A 13,427-nucleotide genomic window follows, 5' to 3' on the forward strand; every position below is an offset into this window, starting at 1 on the left:
CCGCCAGCAGTGGTGGATGTGGGGAGAGAGATGGCGGAGGTTTGCAATTTGTCATGAACTGATATATATATTATGACTTGTGATGATATTAAGGTAAATACATTGTTTGTTCTCTATTAATATCTTTCATTTGCTAACTATCCCTATCAGTAGTTAGTGCCTTTAGTAGTTTGAATCTTTTATTTAGCTGGCAGTAGTGGCGCTTGCTGTATTGCAGTAGCTTGAGCAGCGAAGATTTTTGTGAGGTAAGTGATTTGTGAAAGGTATAGTTTAATGTTAGTCAGGGCCATTCTTTTGTAGGGAATTTTGAAAGTCAGATTGCGTTGCGCTAACAAAGTATTGTGTGTCAGGTTAAGCACAGTCCTATATAAATTGTTCAAAGGGGATGTTTCATATATAAATTGTACTAAGGGGACGTTTCATATGTCGACCCTTAGCCTAGGATACCTCACTGGAATCTTCTGATTTTTCTTGTAGTTTGTGTAATTAGTGTAGATTTTGTTTATTGCTAGCGCGTAATTGTAGAGAGAATCTCCTTTGTAGTTGTAGTTTTTCATTGTTGTAGAGTAAAACAGTTGTGGCATGCATGTAGATTTGCACCAAGTATTTCGCAGCTGCAATTAACTAGACATTATTTCCATTGCTACGTTATTTTATTTTGCTCTTCAAATTGTGTTTTTCTGTGTTGTCATGTGAAATACTGTGACAATAATGGCGTGTGAAAAACGTAATACTAGGCTCCAAAGTAAACTGAGAAATGACAGTGAAGACGAAGGCAGTGTGTTAGCGCCGCAGAGTAATGAATTAACTGATGTTCAAAGTAGTAATTTGGTAATCGTGCATAGGGAAATGGAGCGGGCGGCAAACAATGGCACAGGCAGTGAAACAATTAGTGAAGAGGGAAGCATTATCGATCGATCGGTCGGCAACAGCTCGCCTCAGGAATCCGAAATGACAGGACACAATTTTACAAATACTGTAGATTCAGGTTTTGCGTCCTCACCGTTTTCTCAAATAAGTCAAGACACATTTTCAGCTTGTCAAAATGTGAATGTTGCCGGTGCAAATGCACTGCCGAAAAGAGTAGAGGAACAGATTCCAGACACTAATACATTATTATTGCAATTAATGCAACAAATGGAACAAAATCAGAGACAAATGGGACAAAATCTTAAAAAGTTAGACTCATTGGAGCAAACTCTTGAACGAACACGTGAGGATTTAACTGCTGAGTTACATCACATTGAATCGAAATGTCAAAAAGTCTGTAATGACGTAAAAACACAAATTTGTGAGCATTTCCAACCTATTTTTTCGCGTCATGAAAATGCACTACAGAATCACGAAGCAGCTATAAAAGAACTGCAAACTATTGTTCATGAAAATCATGAGACCTTGCAAGCAAAATTTGACTCAGTTGCATCTACCGATACGGTTATGCAACTTGCAAAAACTCAGGAAAACTTAAAGGTCACAGTAGACACGATTGCAACACAAATGGACACTCTGAAACTTGGTTCAGAAAAACATAGAGAGGAAATGATTTCACTATCGGATTAAGTAGCCGAACTTTCAGATCAGTTCACTAACTTATCTACAAAGGTAGATGATGATCTGAATGACACAACACCTGTAGCTTTCATGGACACTGAAGAGTATGAACAAATTAGAAAATTCAAACAAAATCAAAATCAAATCAATACACAGTAAAAAAGAGAAATCCGCGAAGTGCAAGATCAGTTGGCACAAGTAGTACAAGAATTACGTATTTCAGAGGACACTCGCGCGCCAATACGGGAAGAGGGACATACAAATACGGAACAGACACAAAATAACAACACAGGGCACTTCGGAAATTGTGAAAGAAGTTGGCAAGGTACGCCGAATTTTGAGATGGAACCGCCGAAACGACGTAACAATGACCGACATGCGACTTGCCGACATGATGATTTTGACTATAAGCTGTTCATTACTACACGTAAATTCAAAACATTTAAGAATTCTGGCAACGACATTCATCCACAAGCATGGCTCCATCAATTCTCTCATTCTGATCTTTTATGTACGTACTCATGTCATAATTCCTGTAACACTGATGTCTATGTTAGTTCGATTCTTTTGTAAAGCCTGTACTACAAATGTTATCTGTATTGTTATGTTCTTTAATGATGTATTTTGTACCTTTGTTATTGTATTCTTCTGTTATAAAATTGTAATTGTCACCAGTTCATGATATTATTAACTTGTAAGTTACATTTCACTGCACACGTTTCTGTTGGTCATAGTATATGGACAATATGTGAGAAGTTGGGACTGTTAGTGTTTGCACATGTGTTAATAATTCCGCAAGGGACTGGATAACAGCATTGCTGGTTCTAAGGACATGTCAAACAAATTTTTTGTGAGTGGACAAGGGGTGGTTTATGGACTTGCTATATTCTCCGCAAGACTCTTCGATGGTGATTGTGCACCTGCACAGTCGCAACAGATGGCTGCTGGCCGTGTCTACAAGGACTACAGTAGGTCTACATCTTTGATGATTCATCAATACCATTATTTCTACAAGGACTGCAGTGGGGTCTGCACCTCTGGTGGCCCACCAATACCGTAATCTCTACCAGGACTACAGTGGGTCTGCTCTGTGATGACCTACCTACCAATATTCTTCCAAACTACGACTGACTCTGCTGTGGGTTTGCTCTGTTGTGGCCCATTACCTGTCTGCATGTCGAGAGTCAGCACTGTCTTTCCGTTGGAAGGTCAACACTACTTCTTCAAGACTGCATGGAAATCCACTACTTCTATGTGCATTTTCTTTTACTGCTTGGACTTTGAGAAAAACTCTGCATTTTTACTGTGATGAACAATGTGGACTGTCTTTATGGACTGTGAGAAATTTTGATCTTTTGACCAACATAATATTAATAAGTGTGTGCATTTTATATCTTTGTTACTGTAATTGTGAAAAATTTTTGTCAAATCTGTATTGGCCAGTGCCCAACACCATTTGTAAAAATTTTTGTGGGGAGCATGGGGGCTATGTAAGTAGGCTGTTTATGTTTTCTCTATGTAAGTAGGCTGTTTATGTTTTCTCTATGTAAGTAGGCTGTTTAGGTTTTTTATTGGTAACGCCACCTCTGTATGACAATCACTGGCTGTGCTGTGGGCAGTCTGTGTCTGCTTTGCATTGTTGTAATACTCGCCATTGTAGTGTTAGGCAGCTGGCTGTGAACAGCGCGTAGCGTTGCGCAGTTGGAGGTGAGCCGCCAGCAGTGGTGGATGTGGGGAGAGAGATGGCGGAGGTTTGCAATTTGTCATGAACTGATATATATATTATGACTTGTGATGATATTAAGGCAAATACATTGTTTGTTCTCTATTAATATCTTTCATTTGCTAACTATCCCTATCAGTAGTTAGTGCCTTTAGTAGTTTGAATCTTTTATTTAGCTGGCAGTAGTGGCGCTTGCTGTATTGCAGTAGCTTGAGCAGCGAAGATTTTTGTGAGGTAAGTGATTTGTGAAAGGTATAGTTTAATGTTAGTCAGGGCCATTCTTTTGTAGGGAATTTTGAAAGTCAGATTGCGTTGCGCTAACAAAGTATTGTGTGTCAGGTTAAGCACAGTCCTATATAAATTGTTCAAAGGGGATGTTTCATATATAAATTGTACTAAGGGGACGTTTCAAGCTGAAGGCCCGAAAACCAGTTATTAAATTTGCCTTAAGGAATCCACACGGCTAAAGGCCTTAGTTACAAAATTTTACGTAACGGCTCGGCCGAAGTCCAAACACTGGAGATAGAAGAACTGACGCTTATGGCCTGGATAACAAGAATTTCCAATGGAGAAGAAAATTTAAAAAATTTTAAACAAGTGAATTTCAAGTTTTAATTCAAGGCGGCTGAAGGCCTCATCTTAAAAATATGGTTCAAATGGCTCTTAGCACTATGCGACTCAACTTCTGAGGTCATCAGTCGCCTAGAACTTAGAACTAATTAAACCTAACTAACCTAAGGACATCACACACATCCATGCCCGAGGCAGGATTCGAACCTGCGACCGTAGCGGTCACGCGGTTCCAGACTGAAGCGCCTTTAACCGCACGGCCACACCGGCCGGCATCTTAAAAATATTTGACATAAAAGCTCGGCTGAGGGCCACATACTGAACAGAGAACAACTCAAGGCTTAAGGCCTGGATAAGAAGAATTTCAGATAGAGAAGAAAATTTTAAGTTTTAAACAAGTGAGTTTTCAAATTTTAATTTAGTTCGGTTCAAACAACAGAACAATGGTGCTCAGAAGCGCTCCAAGGGTCGGCCTGAGGAGGTAACTGTAACGTTAGTTTAGGTGAGGCAGGTAGCCAAGAAAAAGAGCCGGCCGCGGTGACCGTGCGGTTCTAGGCGCTCCAGTCCGGAGCCGCGCTGCTGCTACGGTCGCAGGTTCGAATCCTGCCTCGGGCATGGATGTGTGTGATGTCCTTAGGTTAGTTAGGTTTAAGTAGTTCTAAGTTCTAGAGGACTAATGACCACAGCAATTGAGTCCCATAGTGCTCAGAGCCATTTGAACCAAGAATAAGATTAAGTAATCAGATGGCAACCCGACCCAGGGACAGCTGAAGGACCTAATAAATTGCCTTCCGTCGACCAACGGCACAACAACGGAAAGTATCACTCGAGGGCGAAGACACCAGCAGCACTACGTTTTCGAAATTGCCGTCTAAAAACAGCCAAGGCATATTAAACACTCAAAAATATGGACAACACAAAAGGGTGTCGAACTACACGCGGTACCTGACAGCATCAACACGGCGAGGAAAACCACACTGCGGAACACTATGCTAATAACCTCGCCGGGGAGACTTCCTCACTGCTCTGTCCCAACCGACTGACTGCTTACTTCAGTACGCAGTCAGCATTAAAATAACTGCTCAGTCGAAAGTGTGGTGTCACCGCCAGACACCACACTTGCTAGGTGGTAGCCTTTAAATCAGCAGCGGTCCGTTAGTATACGTCGGACCCGCGTGTCGCCACCATCAGTGATCGCAGACCGAGCGCCGCCACACGGCAGGTCTATTCTAGAGAGACTCCCTAGCACGCGCCCCAGTTGTACAGCCGAGACAACAGTTTAGCATAGCCTTCAGCTACGTCATTTGCTACGACCTAGCAAGGCGCCATATTCAGTTACCATATGTCTTCTGAACAGATAATATTGTGAATCATGTACCGTCAAGAGCGACTTCATCATTAATGTATTAAAGTTAAGTATCAAACTAGCTACGTCCGCTTTCTGAATTCTAATTCCTTGTCATGTTCCAGACCTCACGTCAGTAGAGTTCTTCCCTCCTCACGCCAACCTGCGCAACGCGTGCATTTCGGCCTCCTCTAGTAACATGGTGTTGGCACTTCAGCCAACACAACAGAAATCACACCAGCTAGACACAGTTCCACGAAAACACTTCTACAAGAACTCGAACAATCCTAAACTCAATCACTGTGCAACAACAAGGACGAATCACAAGTTGACACACACAGAGAACCCATAAGCGGTCGACGACCAACCGAACGACCAACGAACGGTCGTCGCCGCTCAAGTCTCCTTCCGCGGACAGTGCAAGTGTGTGTGACCAGCGGTCGCGGCGAGTACTGGCTGTCCGGACTTCACTGCTGCTCCGTCCCGACTCCCTTCGGACCCACACCGACCCAGAGACACTGGCACGGACCCAACCATGCAGAGCGAACTTTTACCCATTGGCCAGCCGACATTTCTGCGCAAGGAAAGAAACGACCCAGGACCGGCAACATGACCAACTGACGAGGTCCAGGAACGGTCAAAAGGCCAAATACACGTCGCCCGATGAGATGACCAACCGAACGACCAACCAATGGTCGTCGCAACTCAAATCTCCTTCCGTCTGATAGTGCATGCGTGTCGCCAGCGGTCGGCGAGTACTGGCTGTGCGGACCTCATTGGCGCTCCGTCCCGACTGAACTCACGACACACGCCGACCCGGAAATACTAGCGGTCACTCCAAAGATTATACGACCGTGCTCTTATCGATAAGCGCTGCTGCTACTGCTCACGGTCAGGCAGCCCAGCAACTTAGTGACGACAGTAAATCGAATAAGAAATGAGACGGCACGCAAAGACAAGGTGTTAAACAATAAACGGTACGAACACGAGCCGCTCACAGCTCATACACTGTCCAGTCACATTAACGTGGCCACCTGTCAGAAACCTGAATAACCACCTTTTGCAGCGCGGACTGCTGTAAGGCGTGCAGCAACAAAGTCATTAAGGTTCTAAAAGATACCGAGAAGGACTTGGAGCCATGCCGACTCTACTGCCGTGACCAGCTCCGCAAGATCTCCAGGCTGAGGATCTGTAGCACGTACAGCCCGATCGAAGTGGTTCTACAGATGTCCCATTGGGCTTAAAAAAAATTCAAGTGTGTGTGAAATCTTATGGGACTTAACTGCTAAGGTCATCAGTCCCTAAGCTTACACACTACTTAACCTAAATTATCCTAAGGACAAACACACCCACCCATGCCCGAGGGAGGACTCGAACCTCCGCCGGGACCAGCCGCAGTCCATGACTGCAGCGCCCTAGACCGCTCGGCTAATCCCGCACTGCTTTGGGCTTAAATCTGGGAAGTTCGTTGGTCAGGGAGTACGGTAAGCTTATCCTGGTGCTCTTCGAACCACGCACGTACACCGTGAGCTGTGTGAGATCTTGAATTGGGCTGCTGGTAGACGCCAAAATAAATAAATAAATAAATAAATATGGACTTGGTCCAGAAGGACAACTGCATAGTCGTGTTGATCCACTGTGCTTTACGGTATGACGATATCACCCAGGGAATGCCACGAAAGCAGTCAAATGACCATAATGCTCCCTCCTCCGCCCTGGACCTTCCGACAGTTGTGGCATGGTGTTTGGTTTCAGATATTTCACGTCGTACACGCCAACAGCCATTTGTCCAATGGAGCATAAAACGTTATTCATCTCGACAGGGCTCCTGTTGCCACTCAGTGGACGTCCAGTTGCGCTATTGTCGTGAGAATTCCAGCCTTCTTTCCCTATGAACAGCTATCAGCTTGGATGTACTGGGTGATCAAGAAGTCAGTATAAATTTGAAAACTGAATAAATCACGGAATAATGTACATAGAGAGGTACAAATTGACACACATGCTTGGAATGACATGGGGTTTTATTAGAACCAAAAAAATACAAAAGTTCAAAAAATGTCCGACAGATGGCGCTTCATCTGATCAGAATAGCAATAATTAGCATAACAAAGTAAGACAAAGCAAAGATGATGTTCTTTACAGGAAATGCTCAATATGTCCACCATCATTCCTCAACAATAGCTGTAGTCGAGGAATAATGTTGTGAACAGCACTGTAAAGCTTGTCCGGAGTTATGGTGAGGCATTGGCGTCGGATGTTGTCTTTCAGCATCACTAGAGATGTCGGTCGATCACGATACACTTGAGACTTCAGGTAACCCCAAAGCCAATAATCGCACGGACTGAGGTCTAGGGACATGGGAGGCCAAGCATGACGAAAGCGGCGGCTGAGCACACGATCATCACCAAACGACGTGCGCAAGAGATCTTTCAAGCGTTTTTTTTTGTTCTAATAAAACCCCATGTCATTCCATGCATGTGTATCAATTTTTACCACTCAACCTACATTATTCCGGGGTTTATTAAGTTTTCAAATTTATACTGACTTTTTCATCACCCGGTATGAGCGAGGCGCCTACCGCGGAGGGCCATACGCAGCAACATTCACTAACCAGTCGTTGAGGAGACACTGTTGGTAACCCCATGGTCGTATGGGCGATCAGTTGCTCAACAGCTGCTTGTCTATTCGCCTGTACACATCTCTGCAGCGTCGTCGACCCTTGTCGTCTATGGCCCGTTGCCTCAGCGTCGATTTTGGGTTACGCCTTTTTGTCATGCATGGTATGCCTTCACCAGGGCGGTACGCGAACAGCTTGAAAACTTAGGCGTTTCATAAATGCTTTCAGTCGTGGCCCGAAAGTCAATGCTCCTGACAGTCTGGAGTTCAGACAGTTCGCTCCGTTTGCACATTGCGATAACGACTGCGCTGTTTTCCGCGTCCCCCTGACACTGCTAACGCTGCCACTTGCCGCATGTGAAGCGTATGTCCCGCTGTAAATATCACTTGTATGAAGAAGGTTTCCAGTTACACTTAAGTGCAAAACTATCTAACTCTGTAGGTATCGCGAATGTAATTGCTGACTTGTGTGAAAATATCACAATGGGAACGTAACAAAGAGCTAAAAAGAAATCCATCAAACGTCATTCCAGTCTCCTTAGCCCGATATCTCAGAAAGACTTCTCATTTTTGGTCCTAAATAAAGAAGACGGTAAGAGTAATTTTCAATACATAAAAAGTTGAAAGAAGACTTTAGCATCAGAGCTCTAAAACATATAAATTTCCAAGAATGATTGCCTATCGAAGTTGCGGTGTTCAAACGATACATATCGAACGTGCGATCGTAAATCGATCATGCGACCCTGGTGACGGGCGTTTTGATCAGTTGTTTGTGACCATCATTTTTATCTGTTTCCCGTCGTTCCCTTAGTTGCTCTAAATTACGTACCTCCGCGAATTATCTGTGAGTTGCTAGGGAATCCCAGACGATTTATGTGGTTAGTCAGAGGGATGTCTGGTATTCGTGACGTTTCTTCGGCGGATTCTCTCACATGGAAAAATTTACTTCCATGTTTATCCAGCGTAGAAAATTGTTCGACTTTTTGTCGCAAATATGGAGTACTACTGCACGAGGAAAGAAGGGAGTGTGTACACAGTGACGGTGCGAAGTGTGTAAAACTTCGTAAGAACAGATTCGATGCTGAAATACCGTTTACAATTTCATTGTGGACAGTGCGGAAAACGAACGAGTATGAGGAAGAATACATGGTTCGACTCTTGAAAATTATCCATCCAGACCACCTAATGGACTTTCACAAGATTCCAATACCTTTGCAATTGAAAGTATTTTTGTAACGCTCTTCATTTGTCGTTGCTGTAGCTACCACCATAAACATACTCATAACGCCCGCCACCAGAGCTGCATGATAATTTACGATCGCACGTTCGATATGTATCGTTTGGATCCCGCCACTTCGATAGGCAATCATTCTTGGGAATTACCAAAAGCTCATTCTTACTTTTGGATCTGAAAAACAATTTGCACAAACTTTCAATAATTTATTACAGTTATGTCATTCAGTAGGTCTTTCTAAGGAAAACGGACAGTGCTTGGAGCTGGTAATGACCGCCTCCCGTGCGATATACGTTACTTTCATCACTCAGGGTATATTTCATCATCTCAGACTTGGCTACCCTGGATACGTACAGGCAAGCGCAGATATTTCCATACACTGCTAGATCATCTGGCGAACGTATACGGCCGTTCCTTCTCTCTCAGACGCTACCACACTTATTCGAACACTGCAGCAAAAATATTCCATCCCATCAGAGCAAAATCGTTTCTGTCCCATTCCATCATACAGTCGATTTTCTAAAAATGCTTTCGCTAACAAGGACTTGTCGTTGACGTTATTTCCCTCACACTATGACAGAAATTAATCACGTCTCTACTTTGAATATGTTTGACGACTGTGTTTTAGTGTCTCAATTTTGTGTATTTTGAGATTTATGTATTGTTTTACATATTTTTGTAAGTTTGAAGACAGTTTCTATTTTGTCGCAATGAATATTGTAACCAGTCTTCTAAAACAACAACAATGCTTTTCTTTTATCTCTTCACAAATAGCTAACCTTTTTTTTCCCACTAGACTTGACCTATATCCCGAACGTCTGCAGCAAAATTTATTTCTCTTAGAACTTTGTCGGTGTCTCAGTTTTATATCTTTACTCATTGTTGCATTAATATTTTCTTCTGCCAGTATTATTATTACTACTATTACTATTATTATTATTATTATTATTATTATTATTATTCACGCGTGGGACTTACTGGATCACGTGCTCTACAAAAAAGGTTATATGCAGTTCTGTTTCAGGTTTTCTTTGTGCCCACATAACATTTTCTCAGGATTGCCTCTTTTATCTTCATCAGAACATGATGATGATCGACATCTACACCTATGTGACTACTTCGCAATTGATAATTAAGTGCCTGGCAAAGGCACTTTCGAACTATTTCTCTACCATACCTCTCTTGAACAGCGCGCGGGAAAAACGAGCACATAAATCTTTCTGCGCGAGCTCTCATTTATTTTATTACAGTGATCATTTCCTTCTAAATTCCATTACCCTTGTTCAGGTTTCGTTGATGTTCATCCCTTTTCAAGCCAGTATCCATTCTGTTCAACTGCCTTACCAAGTCTTGAACTGTCTCTGACACAGTCATTGACAAACTTCCTTCTCCGTAGAGTTTAGGTCCATATTTCTTCTTGGTTTCCTTCACAGCTTTCAGAACTGACTAAACATTAAACTGAATAAACATTAGAGACAGGCTGCACTCTTGTCTCGCTCCGTTCTCAACAACTGTTTCACTTTCATAATCCTTGGCTCTTGTAATTGCAATCTGGTTCTGTATAAGTTGTTGACAACTACACGCTCCTTGTGTTTTCTATATAAAAAACTGCGCGTTCTGCCTTACGGCAGGTCTTGTCATGGGGACTTTCAAAAAATAAAAATATATTAAAGTTTCATTAGTACTGTCATCTTGCTCCTTGATCAATGAGACTTGTGCAATAGTTTTTAAATTTCTGTTATAGAATAGAACTTAATGTAGATAGTTATAGTATAAAGAAACCTTTCTATCAATAAATGCAAATAAAAACGTCCACGTGATTATCCAGTAACATCGTCAAATTTCTCAGTCTGACTTACGTCAATATGATACAGGTTATGGTCTTAACCCCTATCTCCAGAAAAACGAAAGTAATTCAATAATTATTCCTGTTACATTCTATGTGACTAAAATAATGAGTGTCACAAAAGGCAATAATGAAAAACAACTAGGGACGTTCAATAAGTAATGCACCATCTTTGCTTCTGAAAGCGTGTTGGATTTATTCACGATTCCAATACACCACGTTATTCCTCTCTCCTTTGGCTACAAAACCCTATTTTTCAATGCGACAGCCTTAAGTCATGCTCCTGGGAGAACCTGTATGGCCAAATGGTAGCACTCTACTGGTCGACTTGGGAGTCAACGTCTTGCTGCATCAGCAACCTCTCCATAGTCCACACACTGCTTGCTGCACAGCGTCCCCTTCATTGAGCCAAACAGAAGGAAGCCGCAAGCTGCGAGATGCGGATTGTAGGGTGTCTGAGGAACAGCAGTCCAGTGAAGTTTTGTGAACTCCTCTCAGGTGCGCCGACTTGCGTGTGGCCTTGCATTGTCATGGAGGACGAAAATATGTTTCTATCTTTGTGGCTAGGAATGCACTGAAGTCGTTCCTTCTATTTCCTGAGGATAGCAAAACAGACTTCCGAGCTGATTGTTGTGCCATTAACGAGGACGTCAAACAGAGTCCCCGAAGATCGTCGTTGTGACTTTATCGGCTGAGGGTGTGACGGTGTTGACAAGTTCCTGTGTGACCAAAGTGGTGAGGTCATCGGTTCCTAGGCTTACACACTACTTAATCTAACTTAAAGTAACTCACGCTAAGGGCAAGACACACACACCGATGCCCGAGGAAGGACTCGAACCTCCAACGGAGGGAATCCGTGCGAACCGTGGCAAGGTGTCCCAGACCACGCGGCTACTCCGCGTAGCGAGGTGGCTTTGAACTTTTTCTTCGGAGGAGAAACAATGTAGCGCCTCTCCCTGGATTGTCGTTTTGTTCCCGGTTCGAATTAATGAACCCATGTTTCATCGCCTGTGACGGTGTTCGGAAAAAAATTGTCACGATCACCCTCATAACGCGCTATCAGTTTCGCACAAATCATCATTAGTTACTTCAAATGGTTCAAATGGCTCTAAGCACTATGGGGCTTAACATCTGAGGTCATCAGTCCCCTAGAACTTAGAACTACTTAAACCTAGCTAACCTAAGGACATCACACACATCCAAGCCCGAGGCTACATTCGAACCTGCGACCGTAGCAGCAGCGCGGTTCCGGACTGAAGTGCCTAGAACCGCTCGACCACAGTGGCCGGCCATTAGTTACTCTTTATAGTCTTATGTCGGCCATGCTGGACTGTTGTAAGGAACTGCTACCGTTGATGACAATAAAACTTCAAATAAAACAATTATCTGCGTCGGTCACTCTTTTCATCTCATCACACGACACGTTTCGATAGTTTGCACTCTCATCTTCAGGTAGAACCATAATATTTTGTTACATATTTTCTAACTGGCTGCAGCTAGTTGTTACTTGTGGTATCAATTAATTTTTCTCAAAGAACACGATTACTGATTAGCGTGCTTTGAGAAAAACTAGGTAAAAATATATGTGAATGTATGCTTTCCCGGCGTATAAAGCTGATGAAGAGTTCTCGGGCTTCCAGGCCGGGTGGCGGCGTTTTCGAACTGCGACTTTTCGACGAGTGACATATTCATCTTCGCCAGAAGATGAGTATGTCACTCGTCGAAACGTCGCAGTTTGAAGACACCGCCACCAGGCTGGAAGCCCGAGAACTCTTCACCAGCTAAAAAATATATATTTCTGACGAACCGCAGGGTTCTGCGCACTGGAACTGATTCAAACTGAAACCACAAGTAACCACTGGCTGCTTGCAGCTGGCAACCGTGTAACACTTTGCCATTGTTCCACCTGAAGATGAGAGTTTAAACTCTTGAAACGCCTGGTGGGGTAAATAAAAGGAGTTATTGACGTAGATAATTGTCTTATTTGAACTTTTGTCTTTGCGGTCTTTTGTTAAGCGGCGAGGAACCCAGCGGGCACCAATGTTTGAGTACCCCACCTGGTGGACAAGTGTTCAAAAATGGTTCAAATGGCTCCGAGCACTATGCGACTTAACTTCTGAGATTATCAGTCCCCTAGAACTTAGAACTAATTAAACCTAACTAACCTAAGGACATCACACACATCCATGCCCGAGGCAGTATTCGAACCTGCGACCGTAGTGGTCGCCCGGCTCCAGACTGCAGCGCCGGGAACCGCATGGCCACTCTGGCCGGCGTGGACAGGTGTGTCAGGATGTAATCTCCCCCTCCTTCCTAATTCCATATATTGTCCACATTAGTCTTTTATGAAGATCTGAGAGGAGCGAAGATTACAATAAACTTTCTAGTTTACTTAGCTTGTCATGTAGAGTTCGCTCCAGTTATTCTTGTCTAGGGATCTGGTTCTTGAAGCTAGAAAAGTCACATTTTAGGTCCTCACGGTTGGATTGATCTAAATAAATTTGAAGATTGTTGTTGCACAATTTTTGTTTTTGCGTAAATC

This window comes from Schistocerca piceifrons, chromosome 5 (genome assembly GCF_021461385.2).
Source record: "Schistocerca piceifrons isolate TAMUIC-IGC-003096 chromosome 5, iqSchPice1.1, whole genome shotgun sequence".
NCBI classification, from domain to species: domain Eukaryota; kingdom Metazoa; phylum Arthropoda; class Insecta; order Orthoptera; family Acrididae; genus Schistocerca; species Schistocerca piceifrons.